Source organism: Eubalaena glacialis, chromosome 3, assembly GCF_028564815.1.
Source record: "Eubalaena glacialis isolate mEubGla1 chromosome 3, mEubGla1.1.hap2.+ XY, whole genome shotgun sequence".
Lineage (NCBI taxonomy): Eukaryota > Metazoa > Chordata > Mammalia > Artiodactyla > Balaenidae > Eubalaena > Eubalaena glacialis.
In genome coordinates, this window is record NC_083718.1 from 159,260,919 (window position 1) to 159,276,154 (window position 15,236).

Consider the following 15,236-nt stretch of genomic DNA (forward strand, 5'->3'; position numbering starts at 1 on the left):
GCATCCTGTCTTGTCCCTTTCTAATGGATTCTCCATGATGTAACTAGAGCAATCTTCCTATAAGATAAATATGATTATGTCATAACTCTGCTTAAAACATTCAAACGGCCTCTACTGTTCTCAGAATAAATGCCAGTCTCTTAGTTTACAAGGGCCTTCATGATCTGGCCTACAGTGACCACCCTAAGTTCTCTCTTTGACTCCATCACCCGACCCTGCCCCTGCCATGTTCTATGCTCCAGCCAGACTGAGCTACGTTATGTTCCTCCAAAGTACCTTATCACTTCCAGGCCTTCGTGGCTGCTTTTCCCTTCACGTAAAGTATCATTCCCAACCCCTTTTCACATTGGTTATTTCCTACACATGGCCCCTAAATGACCCACAGTCACCTCAGACTCAAAATGCTATAAATCAGACTTATCTTCACCCCATTCCCTGCCCTCCCTACAGCCTGTTTTGTTTCTTTGGTAACGGCATCACCATTCAGTCCCCCAGGAATGAAGTTTTTGGTGTGTCCTATTTCTCTCATTTCTAAATACAGATCCTCCTCCCTACCATGGTCACTGCTTTTGCTGAGTCTTCACTGTTGCTTAGGCCATGCAGCAACCACGTAATCTGTCTCTACCTGTCTTCCCAGCCCCATCTTCTACCACCCACTCCAGGCAGCCTTCATGCCTGAGACCTACTGCAGATGATGTTCCCTCAATCTATAATGCTCTCACTCCCCTTGTTAACTTGGTAAATTCCCACTCGTCCTTCAAGATACAGCTGTCACCAAAGCTAAAAGTAATAGACATTTTTGTAGTGCCATAAGGACCTTCATGATTCAGCCTTTACCTACCTTTCCAGCTCTATCTTGTACTATCTTCTCCCTTGGGCACTGTGCTCTGGCCATTTTGGCCGTCTCTCAGTTCCTTGAATGAGCCAAGAATTCTCTCAACATAGACCTTTTTCTTAGAAGCAGTTTTTTCTGCCTGAAACATGTCCTCATCTCTTTATGTGGTTAATTCCTGCTCATTTTTAAGGCCCTAGTTCAAATGTACTCTTTTAGAAGAGCATGCCTTGACCCTCCTGTCTGGCTTGTGCCCCTCCTACATGCTCCTTTCACACAGTGTCTTACTTGCCCTCATAGCAATTACTCTATTATACAAATGTAATTATACATTTATCAGACTATTTGACTGGTGGCTCTCCTCCACAGACTAAAAGCTCTAAGGCTTCATCACCTAACACTGTGCTTGGCATGATAAATGAATGATGAATGACAACCCCTACTCTGATCTAAACTGTTAGCCTAAGTGTCCCCTTATCTGTGCTCTCCACCAAACTTGTAGAACTTAATGCAGTTCTGCTAATTTGCTCATGAGTCTGTAGTGCACATCTGTTGTTTCTGTCCTCTTTTAGAAAGAAGTCCCTTGAATTTCTTTCAGGGAACTACCCTTCTCCCATTGCAGGCAAGTGGTAAGACTATCAATGGGATGTGCCTTTCCAAAGTGTGGATACTTGACAAAAGCTAGGTTGGTTGGACTCTTTCCCTTGCAAGCTGAGTGACACCAGGGAGAAAAACAGCATGCTGAAGAGATGGAACACTTGCTTCAATCTAGATTCCTGGCACTGCCCTTGATGTGTTTTCTGAGGGCTGGTTGTTTGCCTTTTAATTTGATTCTGTGGGTTCCCATGTCCTTCTGGTAAATTTCTTTTTCTTTTAAGTCAGTCAGGGTCAGTTTCTGTTGCTTACAATGAATAATCCTAACTGTATGTATCTGTATCTCTAGCACCTAATACAGAGTCTGGCATAGTTGGTGCTCCATACATATGCTGAATGAATGGAAGAATGAACGTGACCAAATGACCAAGAGAATCTAGTGAGGAGCCCTAAGACCTGATTCTTTGTCTTCCTCCACCTCTTGCTGCCTCTCCCAGCCACTAGCCCAACCACCGTTTTTTGTTTTTTTGTTTTTTCTTATTTTTGGCCGTGTTGGGTCTTCGTTTCTGTGCGAGGGCTTTCTCTAGTTGCGGCAAGCAGGGGCCACTCTTCATCGCGGTGCACGGGCCTCTCACTGTCACGGCCTCTCCTGTTGCGGAGCACAAGCTCCAGGCGCGCAGGCTCAGTAGTTGTGGCTCACGGGCCTAGTTGCTCCGCGGCATGTGGGATCTTCCCAGACCAGGGCTCGAACCCGTGTCCCCTGCATTGGCAGGCAGATTCTCAACCGCTGCGCCACCAGGGAAGCCCCCAACCACCTTTTAAGGTGGTGCTTCTCTTGCTCTGGCCATTCTTGGCTCCCAGCCCATCCAGCTGATTACATCAAAGTCACCTGCCTATGGAGAGCCTGCCCTGGCTCTTCTTAGGCACTCTTCCTTAATTTCAGTTTCTGGCTTTTACTTTGGGGTTCCTTTCTGATGACTCCAAATTTGTCAGGGTAATTTCCTCCTGTCATTTATAAAAGCCTAAAATTTAACCTTCTCCACAAAGACTTCTGGAGGCTCCTGAGTAACACATTACTGCCCCATCTCCAACCCAGCCAGGGATCTTATCTGACAAGCATTCTATTCTCATATTTATAAGCGGTTACTGAATATGCCACATATTCCTAAGCTGTTACTATGCACAGTCCCTCATAGAGTTCTCTGACTAGCAGGAAAGCCTAAGTATAATCTTTAGGAAATATAAACCAGAATAGAAAGCGATCAGGAAGTCACAGGCATAATGCTCTGGAGATACAGCAGCAGAGCTTCTTACTGTTGGGTTTGGGCAAGGTTGCAGATCCCAGAGCATCTCACTGTATACAAATGTGTTCTTGAAGTAGCATGTGAGTTCAGCTTATACAATGGAAATATTATTTTACGTGTACCAATTCTACAGGGACAATTCATCTCTTGGGAAACTGGCAGTAAAGCCCAGGTCTCACCGGCAGTCCACTGACCCCAAATATGTAATAAGAAAGACCCTGGATACACAAAAATTAACTCAAAATGGATTAAAGACCTAAATGTAAGACCAGACACTATTAAAACTCTTAGAGGAAAACATAGGCAGAACACTCTTTGACATAAACCACAGCAACATCTTTTTAACCCACCTCCTAGCATAATGAAAATTAAAACAAAAATAAACAAATGGGGGACAGTCCTGCACCCTGTGGAATGAAAACCACATTCACAGATAGACAAAATGAAAAGGCAGAGGACTATGTACCAGAGAAGGAACAAGATAAAACTCCAGAAAAACAACTAAATGAAGTGGAGATAGGCAACTTCCCAAAAAAAGAATTCAGAATAATGATAATGAAGATGATCCAGGACCTCAGAAAAACAATGGAGGCAAAAATCAAGAAGATGCAAGAAATGTTTAACAAAGACCTAGAAGAACTAAAGAACAAACACCTAGAAGAATTAAAGAACAAACAAACAGAGATGAACAATACAATAACTGAAATGAAAACTACACTAGAAGGAATCAATAGCAGAATAACTGAGGCAAAAAAACAGATAAGTGATCTGAAAGACAGAATGGTGGAATTCACTGCCATGGAACAGAATAAAGAAAAAGGAATGAAAAGAAATGAAGACAGCCTAAGAGACTTCTGGGACAACATTAAACACAACTACATTCACATTTTAGGGGTCCCAGAAGGAGAAGAGAGAGAGAGAAAGGACCCAAGAAAATATTTGAAGAGATTATAGTTGAAAACTTCCCTAACATGGGAAAGGAAATAGCCACTCAAGTCCAGGAAGTGCAGAGAGTCCCAGGCAGGATAAACCCAAGGAGAAACATGCCAAGACACATAGTAATCAAATTGACAAAAATTAAAGACAAAGAAAAATTATTGAAAGCAACAAGGGAAAAACGACAAATAACATATAAGGGAACTCCCATAAGGTTAACAGCTGATTTCTCAGCAGAAACTCTACAAGCCAGAAGGGAGTGGCATGATATATTTAAAGTGATAAAAGTGAAGAAGCTACAACCAAGACTACTCTACCCGGCAAGGATCTCATTCACATTTGACAGAGAAATCAAAATCTTTACAGACAAGCAAAAGCTAAGAGAATTCAGCACCACCAAACCAGCTCTACAACAAATGCTAAAGGAACTTCTCTAAGTGCGAAACACAAGAGAAGAAAAGGACCTACAAAAAAATTAAGAAAATGGTCATAGGAACATACATACCAATAATTACCTTAATTATGAATGGATTAAATGCTCCAACCAAAAGACACAAGCTCACTGAATGGATACAAAAACAAGACCCATCGATATGCTGTCTACAAGAGACCCACTTCAGACATAGGGATACATACAGACTGAAAGTGAGGGGATGGAAAAAGATATTCCATGCAAATGGAAATCAAAAGAAAGCTGGAGTAGAACACTCATATCAGGTAAAATAGACTTTAAAATAAATAATGTTACAAGAGACAAGGAAGGAGACTACATAATGATCAAGGGATCAATCCAAGAAGAAGATATAACAATTATAAATATATATGCACCCAACATAGGAGCACCTCAGTACATAAGGCAACTGCTAACAGCTATAAAAGAGGAAGTCGACAGTAACACAATAATAGTGGGGGACTTTAACACCTCACTTACACCAATGGACAGATCATCCAGACATAAAATTAATAAGGAAACGCAAGCTTTAAATGACACAATAGACCAGATAGATTTGATTGATATTTATAGGACATTCCATCTGAAAACAGCAGATTACACTTTCTTCTCAAGTGCACACAGAACCTTCTCCAGGATAGATCACATCTTGGGTCACAAATCAAGCCTCAGTAAATTTAAGAAAACTGGAATCATATCAAGCATTTTTTCTGACCACAACGCTATGAGATTAGAAATAAATTACAGGGAAATAAATGTAAAAAACACAAACACATAGAGGCTAAACAATACGTTACTAAATAATGAAGAGATCACTGAAGAAATCAAAGAGGAAATCAAAAATTACCTAGAGGCAAATGACAACAAAACACAACGATCCAAAACCTATGGGATGCAGCAAAAGCAGTTCTAAGAGGGAAGTTTATAGCAATATAATCCTGCCTCAAGAAACAAGAAAAATCTCAAATAAACAATCTAACCTTACACCTAAAGGAACTAGAGAAAGAAGAACCAACAAAACCCAAAGTTAGTAGGAGGAAAGAAATCATAAAGATCAGAGCAGAAATAAATGAAATAGAAACAAAGAAAACAATAGCAAAGATCAATAAAACTAAAAGCTGGTTCTTTGAGAAGATAAACAAAATTGATAAACCTTTAGCCAAATTCATCAAGAAAAAGAGGAAGAGGACTCAAATCAATAAAATTAGAAATGAAAAAGGAGAAGTTACAATGGACACCGCAGAAATACAAAGCATCATAAGAGACTACTACAAGCAACTCTATGCCAATAAAATGGACAACCTGGAAAAAATGGACATGGAGTTGCCTGGTGGCGCAGTGGTTAAGAATCCGCCTGCCAATGCAGGGAACACAGGTTCGAGCCATGGTCTGGGAAGATCCCACATGCCGCAGAGCAGCTAAGCCCGTGCGCCACAACTACTGACGTCCGCACACCACAGCTACTGAAGCCCGCGTGCCTAGAGCCTGATCTCCGCAACAAGAGAAGCTACTGCAGTGAGAAGCACGCGCACCGCAACGAAGAGTAGCCCCCGCTCACCGCAACTAGAGAAAGCCTGCACGCAGCAACAAAGACCCAACTCAGCCAAAAAAAAAAAAAAAAAAAAAAGAAATGGACAAATTCTTAGAAAGGTATAACCTTCCAAGACTGAACCAGGAAGAATAGAAAATATGAATAGACCAATCACAAGTAATGAAATTGAAACTGTGATTAAAAATCTTCCAACAAACAAAGTCCAGGACCAGATGGCTTCACAGGTGAATTCTATCAAACATTTAGAGAAGAGCTAACACCCATCCTTCTCAAACTCTTCCAAAAAAATTGCAGAGGAAGGAACACTCCCAAACTCATTCTACAAGGCCACCATCACCCTGATACCAAAATCAGACAAAGATACTACAAAAAAAGAAAATTACAAACCAATATCACTGATGAATATAGATGCAAAAATCCTCAACAAAATACTAGCAAACAGAATCCAACAACACATTAAAAGGATCATACACCATGATCAAGTGGGATTTACCCCAGGGATGCAAGGATTCTTCAATATATGCAAATCAATCAATGTGATACACCATATTAACAAATTGAAGAATAAAAACCATGTGATCATCTCAATAGATGCAGAAAAAGCTTTTGACAAAATTCAACACCCATTTATGGACAACTGATGGGAACATGCTGTATAGCACAGGGAAGTCACCTAGTGCACTGTGGTAACCTAAATGAGAGGGAAGTCCAAAAGGGAGGGGATATCTGTATGTCTATGGCTGATACATTTTGTTGTGCAGTGGAGGCTAACACAACATTGTAAAGCAACCATACTCCAAAAATTAACTAAATATTAACTAAAAAAAAAGATCCTGGGACTCTCAAGTCACCAGGCACAATGTGCGCTGATGTATGTGTACAGCTCTCCTGGCACCTGAAGGTACTCTCCTCCCAGGTGTCAGAGCAGCAAGACCACAGCTGCACAGTGAAGGGGAGATGTTTAGTCTGGTGGTTTAGGCTCCCTGCCTAAGCCAGGCTGGAAAGCCCTGACCAAGGAGCACATGTGTGTCCCTTGCCTGGCTCCAGGTGGGAAGTGGCATGCATGATGCAAATCTCTGCTCTCCTCCTCCACACCTGTACCACGTCAGACCTGTGAATGCATAAAGTGCCTGTTCAGATGCTTATTGTCTTTGAAACTAACCATTAACTGGCATTTCAAAGGAAGAAGTTGGTGTTCTGAACTCATAGAAACTCCTGGAAGGTTCAGAAACTGGACATAAACAAAAGGAGGCCATGCACTAAAGTGTGTATGCACCTAATAATGTCTCTGTATCAGGCAAAATTAATAGAATTATAAGGAGAAATATACAATGGGTCTCCTGTCATTATAACGGGCAACTTATAGACCACTGAAGAATCAGGCTCACAGAATCAGTGAGAAATCAGAAGATTTGAACAGAACAGTGAATATATTTTGAACTATCTGATACACAGAGTACCTTACACCTGACAAGTGGAGAATGCACATTCTTTTCAAGCATATTTGGAACCTTTATGAAAACTGACCACCTGAGAGGCATAAACCCTGAGATAAAAACTAACACACATTGAAACAAGCTCAAGTTTTTAACTTAAAAACTTAAAAATATTTATTTTTATGTTTTATAGCAATTCAACATTTAATACATTCCACAACACTTTGTATTTCATTTTGCTCATCATAATTCTATAATGTAAAGAAAATTTTAAATGTTTTCACAATGCCCTGATTAAATAACCCTGAGTCCCCTCCTTTTATCTTAGCAGGGTGTACAAATGTTATCACTTTCTACTTATGCTCTCATGTTTAAACAGCTGGGGGTACTGACTACACAGTGATATCCTATTCTGGGATGAAGGGGGAGCTTCCCGAGAGAAAGTGTCCTACTCCAGCTCCACTCTTAGGCCACTGAGCCCTGAAATGGACTTTCAGGGAATATAGGTGCACATCATGAGCCAATTGTGCGACTGGCCCTTTCAGTCCCCAGTGACCCACCTCCTTTGATCATTGTAAAGAGCCACCACAAATTCCCATGGGCTGTCACTGTGCTTTGCACAAAGCAGATGCTTATGAAATAACTGCTGCCGATGACAACAATGAATATTTCCCAGGAAGGCCAGTTTGAGAAACATTATTGAAGTAGATAAAGTTTAGTATATGGGAAAAAACATGGACTTTATTCTATCAGGAAACTGCAGCGCTTCATATTAGAACGCACAAAAGCCAGAAAAGCAGGATAGGCCATTAGGCAAGAAAACTCCAAGCATATAAGAGAAGAAGCTCTGCTTCTTTAAAGGGGTCTTTGTCTCCAACCTCTGAGATATGATGAATTGCTAAGTGCAAAGGGCATAGAGATAAATGGAATGAGGACCTATCCCAACCAAAATAGATCCCTCTTTTCTAAAGAAAAGGCACTGTACAGCCTCGAATAAAATTCATGGGCTATATTAAACATAAGTAATATATATTCTGGCTTGGGTGGAGGAGGAAGTTGGCAACAGTTGCAAATGGACATGGCAGACAAAGGGAGGAACTGAGGGAACTACTATTTATTGAGCATCTACTGTGAATTCATGCTGCTCTCAGTACTTTCACCTACACTCTCAGTTTAACCCTTACAACCCTTATGAGGTGGGTATTTTCTCCACTTTACAGAGGAGGAAACAGAGTCTTAGAGAGTGGAAATAATGTGTTCAAGATCCCCAACCAGCACATGGACCAGCTGGGTGCGGTTGAACCAACCCAGGTCTGGCTCTGCAGCTTCTTTTCTTTACATTACTCTACACTGACTCTCAGAGGAAAACAAGGAAAGCAGACCCCCTCATATTAGGAGAGCTGCCATGAGAGCAATTATCTACCCTTACCTCCCACCCCCTGCCCAAGGGTGGTGTCAAAAGGCCTAGCCACGCCCACACATGAACCATGGGAGTCCACAGAGACCCAAGAGGGGCTGGCCAAAGTGCAAACAGCTCCCACATCATCTCAAGTCAGGAAAATAAATTATAACATAGGATCAGTTAATCAAAGACAAACTAAAATAGGAAAAGCAGTTGTATAAACACAGAAAAATTCACTGACCTGGACTAAATTAACTGACCCAGTAAAATAACTTAGAAGTTCACAAACTGAAATCCAGTCTCAAATGCGTGTACATTGGTGTGGGGGAGGAGAGAGGCCTAGCGAGGAGGTCCTGATAAGACGAGGTCCCCTGTGACTATGCGCCCTCCACCCAAGCACAGCACAGCTGTGACGGTACTGGGGGCCAATGGAGTGTCGAACCTCCACTGGTAGGTAGAAGCCCCATCCCAATGCAAGCAAAGAGGTCATGCACCATTTCCCTTCTATCCTGGGAAGAAAAGAAGATGTCTAGAGTTGGGCATACAGTAAATTCAGTTCTACTCATGATATCAAGTATGTCCAGACCATGCCAGGGCATCTTGTGTTAAGCTGCAGGATTATGAGGGACAGCATGTCAAAAGAGCAGCTGGGACAGGAAACAGAAAAAATGGCTCACTCTGCAGTTTGTATCTGAAACTCCATGGAGCTTACCACCTAGTAGGGTAGATATATCAAAATAACCACTAAGCACAGACACAGTCCTTCTCTCCAAACAAAAGTAATTTTATTTTTCCCAGTTGTAGGAATAACACAAGCTTACTGCAAAAATCCAAATGTAAAAAACTTAAAAAGAATGAAGTAAGAATCATTCAAAACTCCCATTATCTAAAGTTAATTGCTGCAAATATTTTGGTGAGTATCTTCCCAGAAATCTCTTTCCACAAATACATGTGTGAATGTGCATATATAATTGTACTTACCTGTGGCCTCAATATACATGCTGTTTGTTCCTGTTTTGTTCACTCAATAATACTCTCGACATCTTCTATGTCAATAAAAATAAAATTGCATCATCATTTCTAATGGCTGCACAGTATTCCACTGTATAAATGTGCCATTATTTATGTAATCCTTAAGCATCCATTAAGTGATGGACATTATTGTTTCTATTTTTCTATTCTTCATTCAATAAATATTTACTGAGCACCTATTATGTGCCAGGTACTGTTCCAAGTTCCAGGGACACAGTGATGAACAAGGTAGGCAAGGTCCCTGGCTACATGAAGCCTACATTTTAGTGGGGGGGGACCAATTAAATAAGATAAACAAGCACATAATTTGAAGGAAGGATGAGCGCTAAGAAGAAATAAAGACATACCTGCTTAGAGAAGGGCTGGGAGTCAAAAGAGAGTAGACTACTTTAGAAAAAGTGTTCTGGGAAGGCCTTCTTGCAGAGATGACATTTGAACAGAGACCTGAGACAGTCGTGCAAAGTGAAAGGTAAGTGAGTACAAAGGCCCTGGGGCAGGAAGGGACCTGGCATATTCATGGAATGGCAGGAACGCCAATGTGGCTTGAGGGCAGCGAGGGGCAAATGAAGTAAAGTGAAAGTGTTGAGATAATTAGACAGAAATTGGCATAGGAGCCAGCAAGTAGGGCCCTGTAGGTCATGGAGTTTGAACCTGGAGTGATTTCAGTGGGAACAAGACATGATCTGATTTACATTTTTAAAAGATGACTCTGACTACAACATGGAGAATGGACCACTGGGAGGCAATCAGTGAGCACAGAGAGACCAGTTAGGAGATGTTTGCTTGTCTAGGAGGGAAAAGATGGTACCTTGGACAGTGAGGCTAGAAAGAAGTGGTTGAACAAGGACACACCGTGAAGACAGAAAATGTAGGAAAGGGTGAGGAAGAGGAACAATTAAGGTGATTACTAGGTTTGCGGCTTGAACAGTTTGGTAGGTGGGGAAGAAAATATGGGAGAGAAACAAGTTTCGGCATACAGATCCTGCATGTTTCATTAGATATATACGTAATTATTTTGTTTTGGGGGAGGGCTACTAAATTTTTTTTAATTTTAATTGTTCATTGCTAATATACAGAAATACAATTAATTTTTTGCACTTTGATTTTTCATCCTTTTACCTTACTAAACTCAGTTATTTGTTCTAGGTGTTTTTAAAAACATTTAGATTCCTTGGGATTTTTCTATGTAGGCAATCATGTCACCTATGAAGACAGTTAGTTTTATTTCTTCCTTTCCCGTCTGTATTCTTTTTATTTCTTTTTCTTCTTACTGCACTGGCTAGGACTTTCAGGAGTGGTTCTTGATCTTAGGGGGAGAGCAGTCTTTTACCACTAAGTATGATGTTTGCTGTAGGTTTTTGTAGATGCCCTATATCAGATTGAAAAAGTCCCCTTCTAAGTTTGCTGAAAATTTTTATCATGAGTAGATGTTGAATTTTATCAAATGCTTTTTCTTTATCAATTGACATGACCATGTAGTTTTTCTTCTTTAGACAGTTAATAGGGTAGCTTACACTGATTGATTTTTGAATGTTGAACCAGCCTTCCATTCCCAGAATAAAGCCTACTTGGGCACCAAATTTGGGAAGTTTAAGCCATTATTTTTTCAAACATTTCTTCTGTACCGCACTCTTTCTCTCCTTCTGGGACTCCAATGACACAGATGGTAAACTTTCCAGTATTGTCCCATAAGTCACTGAGACTTCGTTCAGCTTCTTTAATCTTTTTTCTTCTGTTGTTCAGATTGGATAGTTTCTATTGCTTTATTTTCGAGTTTACTGATTCTTTCCTCTGTCATCTCCATTTTGTGATTGAGCCCATGCAGCAGTTTCTTAATTTTCCATTATCGTATTTTTTTTCTTGTATCTCCATTTGGTTTATATATACATATTTGGTTCATGGGGTTACTTTTTGGCTAACACTTTCTATCTTTCCATTCATGTCAACAATGTTTACCCTTACTTTTGGGAGCATTTTTTTTTTTAACAGTTTACTTACTAGATTACCAGTTTGTTATGAAAGGATTCAACTCAGCAACAGCCAGATGGAAGAGATGGGGAAAGGGGGCCAGGAGCTTTTTTTATAAAAGCTACTTTAAAGTCTGTCGGGCTTCCCTGGTGGCGCAGTGGCTGAGAATCTGCCTGCCAATGCAGGGGACACGGGTTCAAGCCCTGGTCTGGGAAGATCCCACACGCCACAGAGCAACTAGGCCCGTGAGCCACAACTACTGAGCCTGTGCGTCTGGAGCCTGTGCTCCGCAACAAGAGAGGCCGCAACAGTGAGAGGCCCGCGCACCCGATGAAGAGTGGCCCCTGCTTGCCGCAACTAGAGAAAGCCCTCGCACAGAAACGAAGACTCAACACAGCCAAAAATAAATAAATAAATAAATTTATAAAGTCTGTCAGATTATTCCAACATCTGTGTCATCTCAGCATCGGCATCTATTTATTTATTTATTTATTTAATTTATTTATTTTTGGCTGTATTGGGTCCTCATTGCTGCGCACAGGCTTTCACTAATTGTGGCGAGCAGGGGTTACTCTTCGTTGCGGTGCACGGGCTTCTCATTGCGGTGGCTTCTCTCGTTGCAGAGCACGGGCTCTAGGTGCGTGGGCTTCAGCAGCTGTGGCAAGTGAGTTTAGTAGTTGTGGCTTACAGACTCTAGAGTGCAGGATCAGTAGTTGTGGTGCACGGGCTTAGTTGCTCTATGGCATGTGGGATCTTCCCGGACCAGGGCTCAAACCCATGTCCCCTGCACTAGCAGGCGGATTCTTAACCACTGCACCACCAAGGAAGCCCTGGCATCGGCATCCTCTGATGCCTCTCCCAGGCAAGTTGAGATTTTCCTAGTTCTTCATGTGATAATTAATTTTAGATTGTATCCTCTATATTTTGAATATTATGCCATGAAACTTTAGGTCTTATTTAAATTCAGTGGAGAATATTGATATTTTTGTTTTACCAGACAATCAAGCAGGTCGGATTTAGTTGTCAAGTTCTGACCAGCTTTCTTCTGAGTTGTGGTTTCAATGCCAGTTCCATTTTCAAAGCCTGTTCAGGTATGTACCACCAAGTGTCCAGTCTGGGACTCAGGTGGTGGTCTATCCCTTAGTTCAGTTCTCAAAGTCTTTGGTGTGCTGGTTAGAATCAGATGCACACATGCACAGCTCAGGGTTAGCCCAGAAGTTCATACACAACTTTATGGAGTCGTTTTCCTGAGCTCCTTCCTCTCTGCTCTCCTTGTACTTTCCAGTTCATTGGGCCTCCCCTTTTTGGTCCTCTGGCCAGAAATCTGGGGTTTTAGTTACACTTTCTGCCACACATTTCCTGAACTGTACCCAAATCTGGGACCAAGCAGCAGGAAGGCAGTGAGAGAAAAAAGCAACTGGATTTCATCCCACCTTCTTGGGATTACAGAGAGGAAGATTTGATCAAAGAAGAAGGTTTCCCTTCCTCAGTTTTAGGTGCTTGAAGGCCCCACTGCTGCTACTGGGCACTGCCACCACCACCACCGAGGGGACTGCCTGGGGACTAGGGCATGAGAAAACAGAGAAAAACAACCCTCGGGATTTCCCATCCCTGTCTAAGCCTTAGAGCCCCTTTCCCAACCAGACTCTAGCCATAACTAGAGGTCTTCTGGAATTCTCTCCATTTGTGCCCTTATGTCCACTCTGTTTGTGCCCGGATTTTGGGCTGTCTCGAGTCCAGGACATGGGATACCAGAGGAAAAATGAGAAATTCACTGCCAGGGTGGCAGTACTTCTAATTCTAGTTTTCTCCCCAATCTGTCTACTACTATTTATATTTCAGAGTCTTCAAATAGCTGCTAAATGCATTCTGTCCAGGCCTTTAGCTGCACTCAATGACAGAGATAGATTCTTACACATGTATCTTATACATATATCCTGGTATATATATAAGTATCTATTTATGCAGGGAATATACCTAGGGGAGGAAATGCCAGGTCATGGGTATGTATATATTCAAATTTAGCTAGACACTACCATAGTTTTTTTCCAAAGTGGTTGTAATCAACTTATCCACTGACCAGTAGAGACTCAGAGTTTCCACCATATTACTTCCTCACCAACGTTGGAATATCAAGCTTCTCAAGCTTTCCTATTTTGGTAGATGTACAGTAGTATCTCACTGAAATGCGAATTTGCATTTGCCTAGGTAGTAATACAATCGAACACCTTTTCATAGGGTTATTGGCCATTTGGATTCCTCTTTTGTGAAGCGCCTGTTGGGGTCTTTTGCTTTTTTCTATACTGGGTTTTTTCTTTACTCACATTGATTTTTGTAGTTCTTTATTGTGGAAGCAAGCCCTTTGTTGGCTATTTGTGTTATAGATGTCTTTTTTCACTCTGCCTTTTCACTCTCTTAATGGTATCTTTTGATTAACAGAAGTTCTACTTTAATGTAATAAAATTGATCAGTTTTTTCCTATGTGAATGGACACAACTTTGCATCTACTTAAAAACTCTTTCTAAAGGTCCATTCTGTCTTAAGGCAACCTCTCCCATCTCAGCATTTCAATGCGGACACCTCAAGCATCAAAGTATGAGACAGCAAGATGACAAGGCAGAGAGTGCAGGCTCTAGGGGTGGACAGATATGAGTAGCCCTGGACAGGGTACTTCAAGTCTTTGAGAATTAAGTTTCTTTATAATTAAAGATGTACTATCCACCTTGTAAGATGTGTGTAAAGCACTTAGCATAGTGTTGGCACACAGTAGGCCCTCAGCAAACAGTGGCAGCTGTGATCATATTCTCTGATCATCCTTCCCCTTGTCCACATTGCTACACTGGCCTGAACCTCATTGCTGCTTTGTGAAACATCAATCTATTGCAGTCAAGGACAGCAAAATGGGTTAATTGCCCTCAACAGGCCAGCAAAGTCTCCCTGTTACTCACAGGCAGCACCTAAGGTACGAGGACCACCGTCTTCAGCTAAAAGTTAAGACCTGATACATAGAGATGCTCTCCTCACGAGGTGAAGTCATTCTGGGGCTCCCACAGGGACACGATGGCAGCAAGCTGAAGAATCAAGTATCTTCTCTTTCTGTTCACTGCCAACAGCACAGTGGTGTGGGGCAGGCAGACTGCCTCAGACAGGGGAGAGCTGAGCTCCACTGAGCCTGGGTGATTTGTGTCAAAGCAGCAGGTGTGCCGATTTGTGTGTCCTGCACTGTTGACACAGGGAAGAGCAGGAGTACGTCAGCACATGTGCACAGTACAGTGCCCGTCCTGGAGGAGGTGTGTATTTGAGTATATGGGGTGTGCACGTGAACACGCAACAGGGTGTATGTCCCTAGGAAGCTGTGATACTCTCACCAGCCTGGCATGCTGCTGGAGAGCCCTGATGGTTAGTTACTCCAGCGTGCCCAGAGCTTGGGGTCTCTCAACGCCCTCTGCCCCACTCTCTGAGACAGGATATGTGCACAGGAAACAGACACCTTTTCTATGACCCCGGACCACCCTGAATGAGGAAGGAGCATCAACTGCAAACTCCTTAGTGCATAGTTCTAAAGCAATTGGCGAAGTCTTCTGGATGTTGTATCCCACTGCTGCCTCCTAGACTGTGGGTCCCTAGAAATGCTTCTTGAGATTTTCCCACAATACTGAGATATTCCATTGCCCTCCCCAGACGCCCCCTCCCCCACCTCATTAGGCTCCACTTCAAATGCGGCCAGTG

The 15,236-nt window shown here is 42.0% G+C and overlaps 1 protein-coding gene across 2 annotated transcripts in view; it reads right to left on the bottom strand.

Moving 5' to 3' along the window:
- The window catches only part of ST3GAL3 (ST3 beta-galactoside alpha-2,3-sialyltransferase 3), a 224,011-nt gene that overhangs the window by 107,360 nt on the left and 101,415 nt on the right, over nt 1-15,236 (bottom strand). The window lies entirely within an intron of this gene.